This window comes from Lissotriton helveticus, chromosome 9 (assembly GCF_964261635.1).
Source record: "Lissotriton helveticus chromosome 9, aLisHel1.1, whole genome shotgun sequence".
In the NCBI taxonomy this organism is placed as follows: Eukaryota; Metazoa; Chordata; class Amphibia; order Caudata; family Salamandridae; genus Lissotriton; species Lissotriton helveticus.
The window spans coordinates 259473134-259491633 of NC_136070.1; positions in this window are offsets into that span (position 1 = coordinate 259473134).

Below are 18500 nucleotides of genomic sequence, written 5' to 3' on the forward strand. Positions count from 1 at the left end.
GGCCTTTACGTTACCAACACTTAGAGCCCATCCTAATGCAAATGAGAAAGATTAAATCACACTCCTGGCAAGGAGCCACGTTCTCTATCTCTCAAGACTATGCCAGAGATACTGTCTCTAGAAAAAGGTCTTTCTAGCACTCAAGAAAACACTGCTGGACATAGCGATTAAATCCAAATTTAAAATCATCTACTAATGACTTTCTTAGAAAACACCCTAGAGTTCGAATGGAGGACTCCCAGAGTGGACCTGGTTGATCCCTCGGCCAGGCTTTAGCCCGCAGTTAAATCCATTTGACACATTGGGCCCAGTACTTTGTAAATGTTGTATTTCCATGATTCTACACGTTACTACATGCTCTTACTCTGCTACTTTCAGGGTCATCCTTTTTGCTCTTTTGACTTGTTTTGTTCAGTGGCAACACTTCTTAAGACTCTTTGACAATCTATTAGAGTGTTATCCTGCAAGCCATAACTAAGTCAGAAAATGTTATAAATATGTTTGCTTTACATGGTACAATATGCTCTTAATATGCAATTTTCAGGGTCGTCCTTACTGCTGTTTTGACATGTTTTGTCGACCTTGTTCAGCAGCAATACTACTGAACACTCTCTGACACTCTATTTGAATGCAATCCCACAAGCCATAATTAAGTCATATCTATTCTCCCACAGGGTTGTCGTCCTTTCTGCTGTTTTGGCATGTTCTGTTGTCCTTGTTTAGCAGCACCGGGTTTAACAGCATCAGTCTTATGTGCTCCTGGATCCCGCAGAATGATTGACTCTCTGGGCAACACCCAGCGGCCCGGCAAGCCTTTCTTGGCAGCCCGCGGACCTTGCAGACATTGTACCTGTGTTTTTGATTACATTTTTTTTAAAGAGTGTCAGCAAACACCCCTGCAGCAGCGCCAACTCTGAGACACCTTGCTCTATGGGGGCTGGGCAAATCCAGCGATAGTCAAAGTGGATATGCCGGGGTGCTAAGAAGAGGTGAAATACATCAATACTTCATTAACAAGTAAATGGTCTTTTAAAGACCTGTGAAGTACTCAAGTGCTGCTGTGTGTGTGTGCCTGGAAGCTGTCTCAGCCCAGGCTGCCACACACACTGGGTGAGGTGACAGACAGAGGGAGGGAGACAGAGACTGACAGAGGGAGACAGAGAGAGGGAGACAGAGGGAGGGAGACAGAGAGAGGGAGACAGAGGGAGGGAGACAGAGAGAGAGGGAGACAGAGGGAGGGAGTCAGGGGGAGACAGAGGGAGGGAGTTAGGGGAGACCAAGGGAGAGAGAGGGAGACAGACGGAGGGAGAGAGAGGGAGGGAGAGAGACGGAGGAAGACAGAGGGAGCGAGACAGAGGGAGGCAGAGGGAGGGAGTCAGGGGGAGACAGAGGGAGGGAGACAGAGGGAGGGAGATGGAGGGAGACAGAGGGAGGGAGGCCGAGGGAGGGAGGCCAAGGGAGGGAGACAGAGGGAGGGAGGGAGACAGAGAGAGAGGGAGGGGAAGACAGAGAGAGAGGGAGACAGGGAGAGAGGGAGACAGAGAGAGGGAGACAGAGAGAGAGGGAGACAGACAGAGATGGAGACAGACAGAGGGAGACTCAGGGACGAAGACAGGGAGGGAGGGAGACAGGGAGGGAGACTGAGGGAGACAGACGGTGGGAGAGAGACGGAGAGAGACAGAGCGAGACAGAGAGAGGGAGACAGAGCGAGACAGGGAGGGAGGGAGACAGAGGGAGACAGACAGAGGGACACAGACAGAGGGACACAGACAGAGGGAGAGAGAGGGAGAGAGAGGGCACCAGAGGGAGGGAGTCAGAGGGAGACAGAGGAAGGGAGACGGACGGAGGGAGACAGACGGAGGGAGACAGAAGGAGGGAGACAGAACGAGACAGAGAGAGAGGGAGACAGGGAGGGAGGGAGACAGGGAGGGAGGGAGACAGAGGGAGACAGACGGAGTGAGACAGACAGAGGGACACAGACAGAGGGAGAGAGAGGGCACCGGAGGGAGACAGGGGGAGGCAGAGGGAGACAGAGGGTGGGAGTCAGGGGAGACAGAGGGAGGGAGACAGAGGGAGGGAGACAGAGGGAGGGAGACAGAGGGAGAGAGTCAGGGGGAGACAGAGGGAGGGAGTCAGGGGAGACAGAGGGAGGGAACCAGAGGGAGGGAGACAGAGGGAGGGAGAGAGAGAGGGAGACAGACAGAGGGAGAGAGAGGGCACCAGAGGGAGCTAGACAGAGGGACGGAGACAGAGGAAGACAGAGGGCGACAGAGCGAGACAGAGAGAGAGGGAGACAGGGAGGGTGAGAGGCGGAGGGAGGGAGACGGAGTGAGAGAGACCGAGGTAAAGAAATGGAGTGAGTGAGACGGAGGGAGAGAGACGGAGGGAGGGAGACGGAGGGAGAGAGAGGGAGGGAGACAGAGGGAGGGAGTCAAGGGGAGAGAGAGGGGGGGAGACAGAGGAAGGGAGACGGAGGGAGGAAGACAGAGAGAGAGGGAGACAGAGGGAGGGAGAGGGAGACAGAGGGAGACCGAGAGAGAGGGAGACAGAGTGAGGGAGACCGAGGGAGACCGTGAGAGAGGGAGACCGAGAGAGAGGGAGACAGAGAGAGAGGGAGACAGACAGAGGGAGAGAGGGAGAGAGAGGGAACCAGAGGGAGGGCGACAGACAGAGGAGGGAGGGCGACAGACAGAGGGAGGAGGGCGACAGAGGGAGGGAGACAGGGAGGTAGACAGAGGGAGACAGACAGAGGGAGACAAACAGAGGGAGGGAGACAGAGGGAGGGAGACAGAGAGAGGGAGACAGAGAGGGAGAGAGAGAGAGAGAGATGTGTGTATGCCGGGTCTGGTGGCTCAGTGGACGAAGGCGTCCGCTGCACGGACCTGTGTTCTACCTCAAGGTCACAGGTTTTTTTGCTCTCGACCCGCCCCCTCCCCTACTGACCCCGCCCCCACCGGTGCGGCCCTAGGCCACAAACCACACTGTAAATTTGGCCCCCGAGAGAAAGTTTGTGAGTACCCATGCCCTAGAGTCTCAAATGGAGGACTCCCAGGGTGGCCGTGGTTGATCCCTCAGCTAAACTTTAATCCGAAGATCAATCCAGTTACTACTGCTGCCTATCGGGCTGTGTACTTTGTAAGTGTTGAATATTCATGATGCTACACCTTACTATATGATTTTACTCTGCATTTTTCAGGGTCATCTTTTCTGCTGTTTTGAAATGTTTTGTCACCCTTGTTTAGCAGCAACACTACTTAAAACTCTTTGACAATCGATTAGAGTGCAGTACCACAATCCATAACTAAGTAATATCTACTCTCCCATAGGTTTGGTATGCTCACTCTAGTTCCCTAGCTCACCCACAATATTTTGTATTATTTGTGTTTGCATACTAATTACTGTTATAAATATGTTTGCTTTACATGTTTAACGTCCAGCAGGGCTGTGTTCCTCACCTATTCCACTTTCTGTTTGATGCGGTGGATCCCGAGCCCCCTCTTGCTTCTTGTGTGCAATATCCATTGCCCTGTATCCCACACCTTGTCTTTTAGAGACCTTCCTCTTCCAGTGGGGGCCTTTTGTTTCACAACACTCTATGGTTTTCCATTTTGTTTCCCTCTTTTCTCTCTGTTTTGCTGCCCTCGCTTCCCTTAAGTCATGTGCCAGCTTTGAGTTCCCTCTTACCCTGCCACAAATAGTGCCCTAACTCCAAGAAATGTTCACTATAGGTTTCCACCACTCAGATGGCTGACCAACGTACCCAGAGGCTAAAGATTGTTTCCCTTAATACCACAGGACTCAGCCACCCGGTGAAACGCAGAAAATTCTCAGAATACTGCCAATCTCTTAAAAGCTACTTGGTTTTTCTACAGGAAACTAGGATCGGCTACAAAGAAGCAGCGTCCTTGCGCTCTGGTTGGGTTTCCGATATTGCCTGCTCTAAAAGGAACAGTGTAAACACAGTGATCTCCAAAAATTCCTGTCTTTTGATCATCACGTCAGAACCAGATAATGATGGCAGGAGGCTGATTTCTCGCCTCCAAAATGGTACTACCAAATTCTATGCAGTACACATTTATGCCACCATCGCAGACAATCCCAAATTCTGGGACAGCTTATCTGCAAAACTCTCGCTCCCTCCCCAATGCCTGAATTCTCCAAGACAGCGACTTCAACCTGCAGATGGATGCCACCTTAAACAGATAGGGCCCTATGTATCAAAAAAGAGTTTTAAGATTCTCAAATTGCGATTTTTTAGCAAATCGCAATTAAAGAATCGTAAAATGCAATGTATGTAGGATTTGCTAAAAAATGTGCGAATCCTACATATTCCTTATTTGCGAATCGCAAATTGAGATTCGCAAATAAGGAATACCTTCCCATTCATTCATATGGGCTAGGAGGCCCATAGGAATGAATGGGAAGACATTCTCAATTTGCGATTTTCAATTAGAGAATCGCAAATTGAGGACGCAATTTCAAGGTTGCAAGGGTGCCAAAAGGACACCCTGTTGCACCCCTGAAATATGCATGTGTGCACATTTTGCGCACATACATGCCCTAAGTGCATGCATGTGCGACATATGACACTTTAACAAAATCAAAAAAGAGTTTTTTTAAAGAAAATCGCAAATTACCACCAACTTGAAGTTGATGGTAATTTGCAATTCCTTAAGGCCAAATAGCAAATTTCTGGTGCTTCCAGAATTGCATTCAAGGAATCGCAATTTGCAATTCCTTAATTGCACTTGCAAAATAGAGAATCTCAAATTTTGCAATTCTCTATTTTGCGATGGACTTTTGGAATGATCCATCCTAAAGGCTTTTTCAAATTCGCAAACGGGCCGATTCTGAGAATTGCCCGTTTGCAAACGGGAAAAAGGCTTCATACATATGGCCCATAATCTTCCTTTTTGATATAGGATCCCCACAATCCCACAAAGCAATAAATTCCCTATGTACAACTCATCATCTAACCGATGTCTGGAGATTGCATAACCCCTCAGGAAGCGACTTCGCATTCTTCTCCCCAACACACAATACCTTCTCAAGAATCAATTCTCTCCTGGTCATAATTTGCCTGACCCTCTTTCGCGTCTTTGCAAACTCTGGCAGAAAGACCTTGGGAGGTTAAAAGACAGGGACTGGCAGGAAGCACTTGCCTCCTCAAGGGAAGTTGCCATAACATTAAAACCTAGGCTAATCCAGCTTAAGATACTTCACAGATCCTATTTTTCCTGTGGTACTCTACCGAAAATGGGAAGGAAGGAAGATGCTAAGTGTAGAAGACTCTGCGAACAGGAGGGTACGTTCTACCACATATTGTGGGAATGGCCAGCTGTCAAACTCTATCAGGAATCTGTAGTGTCTCAGCTGCAGGAAGTGTGTGGGGGAGATTCATCCTCAACGCATGGGAAGTGACTGACATGAATCGCATGGAGTGGCTCTGGGTCACCGTGAAAACGACAATTTCAAACCAAAACATTTGCCAGAAAATGGAGAGCTAGGGAGATGCCGACGCTGGGGGAGTGGAAAAGAAACACGGACTGGTGCATGATAGCGGAAAGGGTCGTCTATATGGACAGAGGGTGCCCCCGGAAGTGGGATCGGATATGGAGTAAATGGAATGCCCACAGGTGTAATATATGTGTCTCCCCCACCAATCAGAAAGGCAGAACTAGCTTTGAAGGGACTACTGTGGAGAGAAACGGTGAAGATTCGTAATGGGTCGCTGATGGTTTGAAATGAAAACTGTAAGGTAAACCATACCCAGACAACTTGTGATAAATGCTGTTATACTTTAACTACTGTATGACTAACTTAAATTTAATAAACCGAGTAAAAAAAAAAAAGAAAATCTCCTAGTTGACCTCTCTCTACTTCATGACACATCCTCTGCATCAGCAATAGAATCCATCACAATTTCAGACCATGCAGCTATTTCAATACCTCTACATATCCTCCCCACTCAATTTAAGGGGCAAATCTTGCATATGAACACAGAGGTTCTTGAAGATAATGACACTGTGAATGAGCTACACAAAGAACTAGCCCAATTCAAACAGGAAAACAAAGACTCAACATTCTCACCGATAATACTATAGGACACCCTGAAATGCTTTTTCAGAGGTCGCCATAAGCCGCATGTCCAGGAAATATAAGGTAACTAAAGCATCCCTAGATATTTTAACTTGCGAGATCAAGGCCAACAAATTGGTATTTATATAAAATAATGACCCTTCAGATATGGTGGCATTAAAACGACTCAAATAGGAATTCAACTCCATCATCAGTAAACACGCTCATCTATGGGTACATGCCAAGAAGGGCACTTTTCTTTTTTTTACTTAAAGCAGGTAGATCACTAATGGCATACCTGAAGTTCAAATGCAATTCTAAATTTATCCAAAGTATTAAAGATGACCAGGAAAAATTTTAAACGTTGACGGATGAAATCCTAAAAGTCTTTCAAAAATTCTGTACCAAACTATACACTCCGACAGTTAATACTCCCTGGGATGCCTGTCTAGAATTCCTCTGTAACCTCCCAAAAAAACACATTTCGATTGATGAGGAACTATCCTTAGGCAGCCCAATCAACAGAGACAAGATTAGGTTCACTATAAAAAGTATCCCAGCTGGTAAAGCATCAGAACCAGGCGGTCTTTCCATTTTAAGTTTATAAAACCTTTGCTCCCACGATTATAGAATCACTTGAATCTGCCCTAAACCATTTTACTACCTCTGGTTCAGTGTTGGGTTCTGCCTCCAAGGCTAACATCGTGGTCATCCCCAAAGATGGGAAAGATCACTGCAACCATAACAATTTAACCCATCTCCCTAATAAACATGGAGGTGAAGATTTACACTAAAATCCTTGCTAAGTGCCTTTCCCCCCTAATATCCAAATTGGTTCATCTCACCCAGACAGGCTTTATCAAAGGCCACCCGGCCTGTGACAACATGTGCTTAATTTTCCCATCTGATCGAAAAAGCTTTCTGTCCACTCTCCCCACCAGCAGCAGCTACAGCCTTACATGCCGAGGAGACCTTTGATAAGGTTTTGTGGCCATATCTCGAAGCGTCCTACCCACATACAACCTAGGTGGCCCCTTCATCAGAATGACCATGACCTTATACTCCAACCCCACAGCTGGAACACAACTCTTCACCCTACAAAAGGGCACCCACCAAAGCTGCCAATTATCCCCTCTACTATTCCATTAGCCATTGATCCCCTTCTAGTAGTGTTAAATGAGTCCACAGACATCCCAGGCATACAATTCAGTGACATACCTAATAAGAATGCTGCATAAGAAGCTGACGTAATAATATTTATGGAATCCCCCAACTCATCCATCCTTGATATTATTGATCATTTATCCTGCTTCTCTGGTTATTCCTTAAACAAGGATACAACAGAGATCATGTGTCTGAACATCCACTGTCATACCTCCACTGCTGGCACCTCCAAATTTCAACTGAAATCTAATATCAAATACCTCAGCATCTGGTTCTGCAACGATCTCTTAGAATCGGTTGCCATCAATGAAAAAAAAGATGATGGGTCAAATTAGGGACCTGTTGTCTGCATGGTATCTCATGGTGGGGCAGACTTGAACCTATGAAAATTATGGCTCCCCACTGACTAATTTTCTGTATAGTATGCTACCTATCTGCCTGTCTCACACATTCTTCTTTACAATCGATAGGATTGTCTTAGAATTTCTCTAGAGCAAGAAAAAAGTTTGATTCAGCCTAAAAAAACGGAGTCTTCCCAAGATAGGAGGCTGCAACCTCCCTAATTGGGTATCCAACCAAACGGCATATTTGGCTTCGCAAGGTACACGCTGGTCTTAGACTGAATCTTCCAGGAAGCCTGCATGGCTCATCGTGGAGAGGTCAGTCAGTCACCCATTCACTTTAGAAGCCAACCCGATTATGACTAACCAATCCTATCCACACTCCAGGAAGATCTTTAGAGATACAATTTCAGCCTTTCCTCTCAGTGGATAAATCTCTGGCATCCAGCATACACAAATCTTTCTCTCTATGGTTATGGAATAACGAGCTTCAGACAACCAACTCAATGGCCATCGTCAGATATAGGCAGCTAAAGGCATCTCATTGTTATCGGACCTTTACACGACTCCAAACCACTGATGTGTGTAGCTCTACAGAGTAGACATGGTCTCTCAAATAGGGATTTCTATGACTTCCTACAGATCAAAGCGAAAGTGACCGAGTTGGGTCCACTTCAGAAATTGACTCACCTCAGAAAGATACAACTTATACATTCGGGTGGTCCTTCCCCATTCAAGATCTATAAATTACTCCAAAGCGCCAATCTTTATCAGAACGCCCTCACTACTAAACAAATGGTTATCATACTTTTCTTCTAAAGATTACACACCTCTTAGAGAGGAGGCTTGGTCGAAAATCTGCCCACACGTAGTCCAAAACAAACTCACCCCCCCACTGATGCAAACACATTTCTTTGCTGCCCACTTCCTCTACTTTACACCCGTAAACTCTTCAGATTAAAACTTAAAGACACCGACACCTGCTGGGCCTGTAACTCACCACCTGGCGAAGCTGAACATATGTTCTTTTCATGCCCCTGTCTGTCTTCCTTCTGGTCAGACATCCTCTAATTGCACAAAATGGTAAAAATCAACACCTCTCTAAACTTCCTATTTGTAAACCTTGGCCGAGCCAAGGTTTTAATTTACAAAAGCCTTCTGGGACAGATGCAGAAAAAACAGGACTATCACAGAAAATCTGGGGTGTCTGGTGTTGGGATAGAAAAGTCCTCCGCATGGTTAAAGACGTCTACCCCTGCCCTGAGAGCCCAATTGTACTGTGGTATGGATCCCTAATACTAATTTGTCACAGGTAAACACAGATCGTGCGAGTGTGCTGTGACATAGGCCTATAGGCCTGTCTCATGGATTGCAGTTTTGGTGGACTGGGAGGGGCGCCCAAAGCACTACTCTCATTGTGGTGGAAGGCTCCTGTCTTCACCAGGAGGCAAGCAGCACAAGTGTGGTTGTGGCAGCATCCTGTGTAGTAATTAGTAGTAGTGAACAGGCCCTTTTTACCCTATGTAATAGAGTGAGGCCTACACGCATGCTCACCTTTAAAAAAGTTGTGCTGCTGTGTGCATAACTAACCCTTGGTCTACATCAGGTAGATGTGCAGTGCTGCCAAGGGCACAATACAGAGATAGTACAGTACTGGGTAGTACATGTGGTATTAGTGCATGTGCTGATTGTATGTATGCCAGCAAGGAATATATGACACGAACGATGTAGTGATGTGCAGTGTGTGCTCATTGAAAGCATATCCTGGATGTATGTGTGCTTGCTCTCGTTAGTGTTGGTATACTGGTGAAACTACACGCAATAAATCCCACAGTTTTCTCCTGTCTGTGTGTGCCCACATGCCTTCTCCATGAGAGAACAGAAAAAGTTGGAAGAGAGATGGCAGGAGAAGAGAATGAGCAGATGGGAGAGACTGTTGAAGGTAGAAAGTGGAAGTGGCGGATAGGTGTAGAGGGAAAGGAAGAGAGAGAGGGATACGAGTAGAGTGGATTGGCTAGGGCAGAGAAACAAGAGAAAAAGAGCGATAGATGGCAAGTGTGAGGAGAGGGAAAATCTAAAGGGAAGGGAACAAAGATTAAAGATGTCAGATGGAAGAGAAAGAGGCAGAAACAGGAGCATACAAGAGAAAAGGGATACAGGGAAGAGGAGTGAGAGCAAAGAGAGAAAGGGTATAAGACGGCCTAGCAATGCCCCTGTGGTAGCTGTCTACTATCGACATTATAAAGGGATTCTGACACGTCACATATAGAAGGGGTACATGTGAACGATTACATTGTTCCACACAAGCCTTTTGCATTGACAATTATGCTCTTTGCAATCAAGAATGCCTACTTGCATTTCAAAGATACATCACTGTGCTAAGTTTTTACAGCCGACAATATTGTCCTTCATACTATTATTATTATTTTGAGGTTTATATAGTGCTAGCTAGACCCGAAGTATCAGAGCGCTTTACATGTTATGTGATAACGTTTACAAGAGGTACATTTGGGGATTCATAAGAATCATTGTAGAACAATACCCCATTAAGTGGTTATAAAGTCAAACAAGTATAACACAAGGACGCTTTGTGGAATGGTATCAGGGACAGAATGTTGCAGGAGGGTGCTCTCCTTTTACCAGTTTACAATAATAGTCTGGTTGGTGTCACAGAAGAGCCGCAGAGCATTACCAGGTTCCAACAGGAAGTGTTGCTCTTCTTCAGGTACCATTTCTGCTCAAGTGAAAGACAGGGGATGACTGTTTGGTGAACAATGACCTTAACCAGTGTGGTACAAGCAGTGTGGCCAAAGGCTCTTTCAGATACTCTAGCAAAAGGGAAGGCTGGGCATGTTTTCAGAGATGAACTATAAGGTAACCAATGTCATTCCAATGACAGGAATGTCTCTTGCATGATTTTAGGCATAAACCTCTATCCTGAAAGAACATGCTTGCAAGTTATTGTCTTTTTGCACTTTTGTTTGGTTTGAGTACACTGACAATTATGCATGTGTGCCATGTGCCGCTGTATCTATTTAATATAGAGTGCTGTGGGAGTCTCTTTGGTCTGGAGAGACACACCGCTGTGCCGCCCATAGAGAAGGGATAACTGTGCCCTCACCATATTGTAAAGTACTGACAGTGATAGCAGCTTGAATTGTTAGTAATAGGACAGGCCTTTTTCCTGATTCCTACAGAGGCAAGTGGCATATATGATTCACTATGTAAAATGTCTAATCAGTTCATTACAACTAGGCCCTTCACTACATCCTCGTGAGCGTAAGTCTAGTATATGCAGATTTACGTGTGTGCATTCTTTTAGGTTGTGGCATGTGTGCCACGTTAGAGAATGGACAATATAGGATACATTTTGATACCATTGCATGAGTAATGGATACAAAATAGAGGACAGAGGGCAATAGAGGACAGAGGGCACCTTTCAGTGGGCTATGTCAATTTCAGAACCATGAGAGCTAACTGTTTGTTAGTTAATGAACTGGATGGGTGTTGGAGGACAGGAAACTGCGGTGTATTTGAAGTACAAGGCTTTTCCTTAGGTATGTCCTGCTTTGTGTTCCCCTGGAAGTGCCCAACACAAACGCCAGCTGATTGGAAAGTGAAAAAGGCTGCCACCTCCTTTGTGCTAGTGTTTTGTGTAGTTCTGAGAAAGTGCTTCCCAGACCCATTCTCCTTCCTGCTGTCACCTGACTATAAAGACTGTGTCTGATTTGGGTGGTGCTAATACACCAAATAGTGGAATTCTCTAGCAGTCTTTTGTGGGCAGAGACACAGAATCAACAAAGAATACCTGGAAGGACTGTAAAGAGCGCCTGGAACTTCCACCCAGTGTTCCTAACCACATACCAGGGCATAAGACTTCTTCTGTGGTCCAGGACTGGAGTCTCCGATTGCCAGCTTCCCAAGGTGGTGAGGTACCATTGCTTCACAAGACTGCAACTTGCTGCTCAGTATTTGCAATGGAAAGTGGACTGATGACGTGAGAAAGGGGCACTGGAGGTGTCCTAGCAAAAAGTCTTCCTAGAAGAGAAACCCAGCGAGATCCGCCTGCTGTAGGTTCTGCCTGTGATCTGTGTGTTGTAGTGTACCACCCCAGAAGGAGTTTGCCTGGTGAAGCTGATGTATTCAATAGCTCTGCCAGTGTGGTGGTTGACTGAGGAAGAACTGTGCCAGAGAGTTGTGCCCCTAATAGTAGCGGTTGGACATTGGCCTATGGCAGTGGGACCTCTCTCCGCATGTTCCTGCCCATGCTGTCAACAACATTGCACCCCTGGACAGTGGTGCCATTTAATCGTGCATCTTCCCATAACGTCAAAATCATTGAAACCCAGCATAGTTGGGCTGCTATATCATGTGCGGGCCAGTGGGATGAACTCAAGGCCAGTAAAGACCAGCAAAAGATCAGTTGGAAACTGAACTGCATCTGCCACCTAAGTAAACCTGGTCCATTGGAGAAGGCTGTTAAACAAGAGATGGAGAGGACAAAACTTGATTTGATTTCTATTTATAAAGTGTGACTAATGCCCCAAAAGGCGTCTTGGCGCTGCTGTCTGCACTATTGGAATCAACAAAAAAGTATAGTCAGGTCAAAACGTAGCTGAAAGAGGAGAAAACCAGGTTTTTAAATGTTTTGTAAAATTCATGAGGTTTAATTGGGACCTTTAATACAGTGGCATTTGGTTCCACAAGAGAGCTGTGGCATGCCAAAACGTCTGCCACCCCAGGTGGCTTTGCAAATCTTAAGGACTTGCATGGTCTTAGCAGAAACAGATTGCAAACACTTTCTAGCAGTATAGTCCCTGAACACTGATACCAAAGACTGACTATATATACAAATCCTCTGCACACGTTCAAAGTAAATACATGAAGTTACATTAAATATCACAATGATGATTGTCTTTATATTTTCAGATGTCTTTAATTCAAGATCTTTAAGACTTCTTAGCCAACACGTGTTTCATCACTGTTACAGGGATTCAGGGGATTTCGCCGCGACTTCTTCAGGGCTGATGTCAGTTTCAAGTAGTCTCTTAAATCCAGTGATAATTCCAACCCGGAAGGGGTTCCTATAAGTACTGCTTCTGGAGAGGTAGACCAATAGGTAGACTGCTGATTTGCACAGCAAACATGCCACGGCCTGGAGATCTGAAGGGTTCTACCTAATACTGCCGGATGGGGCATCACTTCTAAAAGAAACTCCCTTATATTTGGAAGCATATTTATCTCTTCGGACAGGAGACTAATTGGTCTACCTCTCCAGGAGCAGTACTTATAGGAACCCCTTCCGGGATGGAATTATCACTGGATTTAAGAGAATACTTGAAACTGACCTGAGCCACTTGTAGCCCTTTAGGAAGTAATACAGGTCTAGTGGGACATCTAATTAATATTTATTGCTTTGTTTCCCCCTTTGTCCCAGACCTCAAATAACTTGCTCTAGGGGATACCTTTCTCTTGCTAAACAATTCGCCTTCTTATTTTCATACAGGGAGGATCTTAGCCGTATTTTATCCTCCTCGTTTTCAGAGCTATGTAATTTCCTCTCTGCTTGCTTCAAGGCTGCTTTGAGCTTCTTTACTGTTAGGATTATACCAGGCAGCAGAGGGTTGACTACGCTTTTGCATGGCTTGCATAATATCAAGTATTGTCTGCAAATTGTTGCACGGTTCTCAGTCTCTAACCCCACACCACCCACCTGAGTAGGCTTTGAAATGTTCATCCACCTCTACCATTAAGGGTCAAGCGCTATATGGGTGAAGTCACTGCTCAATTTACAGGGCCATTGTAGGTATGGCCCCAGGGTAGCAGCGGTTAACGCCTGTTCACGCCCTGTTGTGGCCTAGCAGACCCAGGACTTGCCGAAAGGGTCTGACAATTGGCAGCAAGTACTGCGATCTTTAGAGTCCAGTTTCAATAACACTGAATAAATCCAGTTTTTTTAAATGTAACCTGTCCAAGCCTGACAGATGGCAGTTACAAGAGGAGAAGGAGAGTTGAATAACGTATCCCTAAATCAGTTAAGGGAGTTGTTGTCACAACTATTGAAGCATCGCAGTTACACCACAGTTCTGGATCTGTTTCGTTATATGTTCATAATTTGTGAATTTGGTGTAAGTATATCCATCCGCTTTGGTCACGGAGAGTGCGTCACTGGAAGAGGCTGGCTACCCTTGGTGATATGGGAAAAATACAGGAATACAGAGTCAGTGGCACCAGTCTACATGCAACCGGGTCTGATTCCTTACACAAAGTAAAAGGAAGTCCATTTTTCTAGATCGCACTAAATCTTGGTGGCCATCTTGGATCGTTTGTCAACAGGTAATATGAACAGCAGTGACTATAACATCCCGAAGACTTATCTGAAATACTCCAGATTCCAGCATGTGCTTTCATTCCCTGGCTGGAAACCTTTGAGAATTTACTCAGTTTGGTCCTGGGAATTTGTAACGTTGACTTAAAGTCATGCAGACATGTACTTGTATATCAAATCAAAGAACCCGACTATTGGTTTAAAATGTGCAGATATTAAAATGATAAAGGATTTATTTCAAGGCAAAAACTTTCTGTGATGGAAGACCGAAGACGGTGTTATAAATGCTGTGCTATCGCGGTGGCTGTGCCTCACATCCAGGTTATGCACCATCTGCCTACTATTGAGCATGGTACTGAGCTAAGGATAGTACTATTCATCGCTTCACAAAAGTAGTAACAATGTGAGTCACTGGTGCAGGGGGATTAAGGGGGTTTCCACTGAGTGTTGCTAGCTTTTAAGTTCATTGGCACGTGTGTCTAGACCGCAGTCATCCACCACACACTAACCTCAAGAGGGACCTCGTCTTCCTCTTTTCCCCGGACTTCCTCCCACAGTACACTGATGTTTATATTTGGGGTTTATGTACGTTTGTGGGATTGGTGCCAAGTAACAATCTAGTTATTGCCAGATCTGCAAAAACAAGGGCAGAGTCTGCATTCCTTGAAGTAAGCTTGACAGGCCTAGCAAGGGCACAAGAGTCCTATAAAGGCCTATAAGAAGCAACTGAGAAAAACAAAAATGTGATGGCTAAATTGCTCAAATTAATCTCAGCCACTCGGGGCTACAATCCAATTCATCGTTTTTTGCCAACTATGGCACCTCAGACAGGGACCAGCCACATGCACATCAATCTTGGTCCTGCTTCAACTGGAACATTGCAGACCTAACCGCTAGTCTAGGTGCTGCTTGAATCGTATGACAGTGAACATGGCACCTACTTCTGCCCATACATGTTGCAAACCCTAAAGTGATGGGTGGTTTGACTGAATTATTCTCAGCCACTGGTAATTACACCGGGTCGCAATCCAGTCCATCGCTTTCATGCCCACCGGATGTATGACGGTACAACGCGTACCGTCACAACGCATCCCTTTACCACGCATCCCTTACAACGCAAGTCGTTACCACGACTTGCGTTGGGGGGCGCGGATTTCGAATAGTATAATTTACTATTCTAACACCTGTCCCCGTGGACCCTAGGGAAGGTGTTTGGATAGTAAATTTACTATTTTTAATCCTTTAGCGCCCTCCAGCGCAAGTCGTGGTAACGACTTGCGTTGTAAGGGATGCGTGCTAAAGGTACCGCGTTGTAAAAACTTTGTGGTAAACGATGTTTACCATGCCCACCATGTCACCTCAGACAGGGAATAGCCATAAGGAAATATCTATGAGATCCCTCATAATCAGCATCAGTCTAGGGATGAGCATGTGATAAACCATTTAGGAAGCAGAGGAGATCTTCTCGGTATGCTCATAACCCACGAGTCGGTGAGGGAGATCGTTTGTCATTCCTTAGATGAGTAGAGATTGTTCTGTCATTCATGATGGGGGAAACAGTATATTGGGTTAAGGCGAGTCGAAAATCTCTCTTCAGTCACAGTGAGTAGAAAGTGTTTCTTCATCAAAATGATTAGAGAGGTTCTCTTAAAAGTCAAGAGGTTCTCTTAAAAGTCACAATGAGTGGAGGGGTCTCGTCAGTCACAATGAGTTACAAAGCTCTCTAAAGTCACAGTGAGTGGGGAGGCTTTCTTCGGGTATGGTGAGTGGAGAGGGCCTTTTAAGTCCTGGTGAATGAAGATGCCCTCTTCATTCACCGTATGTAGAGAGGGCCTTATCAACCACTTGAAGCTAAGACACACTATTCATTCGCAGTGAGTCAAGAGGTTCTCTTGAGTCCCGCTAAGTGGAGATTTGTTTTAAGCCACAGTGACTAGCCATGCTCCCGTCAGTCATTGAAAATGGCAATGCTGTTCTTAGTTGAGTGGAGAAGCTCTCTTCATTCAGGAAGGATGTGGAGGATCCCTTCAGCCACAGTAAGTGGATAGAGTCTCTTTAATCATGGGGAGTAGAGAGGTTATCTTCAGCCACTGTGAGTGGAGAGGGTCTCTTCAATCATGGTGACTGGATAGGGTCGCTTCAGTCACTGTAAGTGGAGAGGCTGTCTTCTGTGATGGTGAGTGGAGAGATGCTCCTCAGTCCGAGTGAGGCTTTCTTCAGTCACTGTAAGTGAAGACGCTCTCTTCAGATGACTGCAGCGGCTCTTTAAGTCCCAGTGAGGGTCTCTTTAGCCACTGTAAGGTGAGAGGCTTTCTTCATATGATAGGAGAGGCTCTTTGAGTCCCAGCGAGCCTCTCCTCGGTCATGGTACGTGGAGAGGTTCTCTTCACTCATGGTGCAGGGAGAGACTCTATTCAGACATGGTGCCTACAGAAGCTCTGTTCACTCATGGTGCATGGAGAGGATCTATTCAGGCATGGTGCGTACAGAGGCTCTGTTCACTCATGGTGCGGGAGAGGATCTATTCAGGCATGGTGCGTACAGAGGCTCTGTTCACTCATGGTGCATGGAAAGGATCTATTCAGGCATGGTGCGTACAGAGACTCTGTTCACTCATGGTGCATGGAGAGGATCTATTCAGACATGGTGCGTACAGAGGCTCTGTTCACTCATGGTGCATGGAGAGGATCTATTCAGACATGGTGCGTACAGAGACTCTGTTCACTCATGGTGCATGGAGAGGATCTATTCAGACATGGTGCGTACAGAGGCTCTGTTCACTCATGGTGCATGGAGAGGATCTATTCAGACATGGTGCGTACAGAGGCTCTGTTCACTCATGGTGCATGGAGAGGATCTATTCAGACATGGTGCGTACAGAGGCTCTGTTCACTCATGGTGCATGGAGAGGATCTATTCAGACATGGTGCGTACAGAGGCTCTGTTCACTCATGGTGCATGGAGAGGATCTATTCAGACATGGTGCGTACAGAGGCTCTGTTCACTCATGGTGCATGGAGAGGATCTATTCAGACATGGTGCGTACAGAGGCTCTGTTCACTCATGGTGCATGGAGAGGATCTATTCCGACATGGTGCGTACAGAGGCTCTGTTCACTCATGGTGCATGGAGAGGATCTATTCAGACATGGTGCGTACAGAGGCTCTGTTCACTCATGGTGCGGGGAGAGGATCTATTCAGACATGGTGCATACAGAGGCTCTTTGCAGAGTTTTTTTTTTTATTAGAATTTTTTTTATTGGTTTACAAAAGAAGGTCGTACAAAAATATATATATACAGATATAGGTACACAGACGACGGTCATATATATCTATTGTTCTCCCTCCACTGGAGAAGAAATGAGAAGAGAGGGGGGGGGCGCGCACGTAGTTGTCTTTGATTGTCCTTTATTGGGTCGTCCTCAGGAGCTCATCAAGCGGGTCCCACATGTGCAGCTTGGCTTTGTGTTCTTTCGAGAAGGTGCCTGTGATGTTGTCGGCTCCCCTCAGGAAGGTAATCCAGTTGATCCATGTTTTAAAGCTTGCTTTGGCTGTGTTTTTCCAGTTCGTTAGGATCATTTTGAGGGCTGCTGTGAGAAGTAGGTCTAGGAGTTCTCTTTCTTCTTTACTTTTTAGGTTCGCTGTTAGGTGCTCAGTCGCCAGGCTGACGAAGCTGATCTCCAGATGTGTTTTGAGCATATCGTTCAGGAAAGTGTTGATTTGTGCCCAGAACTTCCTGACTTTCACGCAGGTGAAGATAAGGTGTTCGAGGGTCCCTTCCTCTTTCAGACAGTTCCAGCATTTGTCTGAGTCTGCTATGCCGACCTTGTGGAGTTTGGATGGCGTCCAGTATGCGTTGTGGAGCAGCCAGTATTTTGTTTGCGCTAGTTGTGGGGTGATTTTGTTTGTTGTCGCTGAACTCCACATTATCGCTCGCTCCTTTTCATTTAATTGCCTGCCCAGGCGCATCTCCCATGTGTTGGTTGCTTTTTTGTTCTGCGCCATCTTGGATGGGCTGAGTAGTTTATAGATTTTTGCCGTTTGATGACCTGCTGAGTCGATGAGCTGCAGATACTTGATGATCCCCGGCTCTCCTCCGCATAGGTTGGCCTTTGTTATTGCTGTCTTAATTTTTAGGAAGTTATAGAACTCTTGGTTCGGGAGGTCATGTAGCTGCTGCACGTTCTGGAACGTCAGCGGTTTTTTCTTTGTTTCCAATTGACTGGGCGTGCTGATGCCTTCTCCAATCCACGTATCATTGCGCAGTGTCGCCCCTTGGTAGGTCACTTTAGTGTTGAACCAGATGGATTCCCAAGCAGTGCCCTTCAGTTTCTGCGCCATGTGCCTGTCCACTTTCAGCAGGGCATCTCTGGTGTGTTTTAGTATGGCGCTCGTTTTCAGTGGGTGCCGGTTCGCTGTTAGGAGTGCTATTGGCTTGAGTCCTCCTAGGATGTCTTGTTCGACCTCCAGCCATACTGGCCTGTACGTTTGTGTGGCATCTACCCAGGCGATACCCTGTCTCGCCAGACAAGCCGTCTGGTATGTCTTGAAGTTCGCCAGGTTAAGGCCTCCGAGGTCTCTTGACAGTCT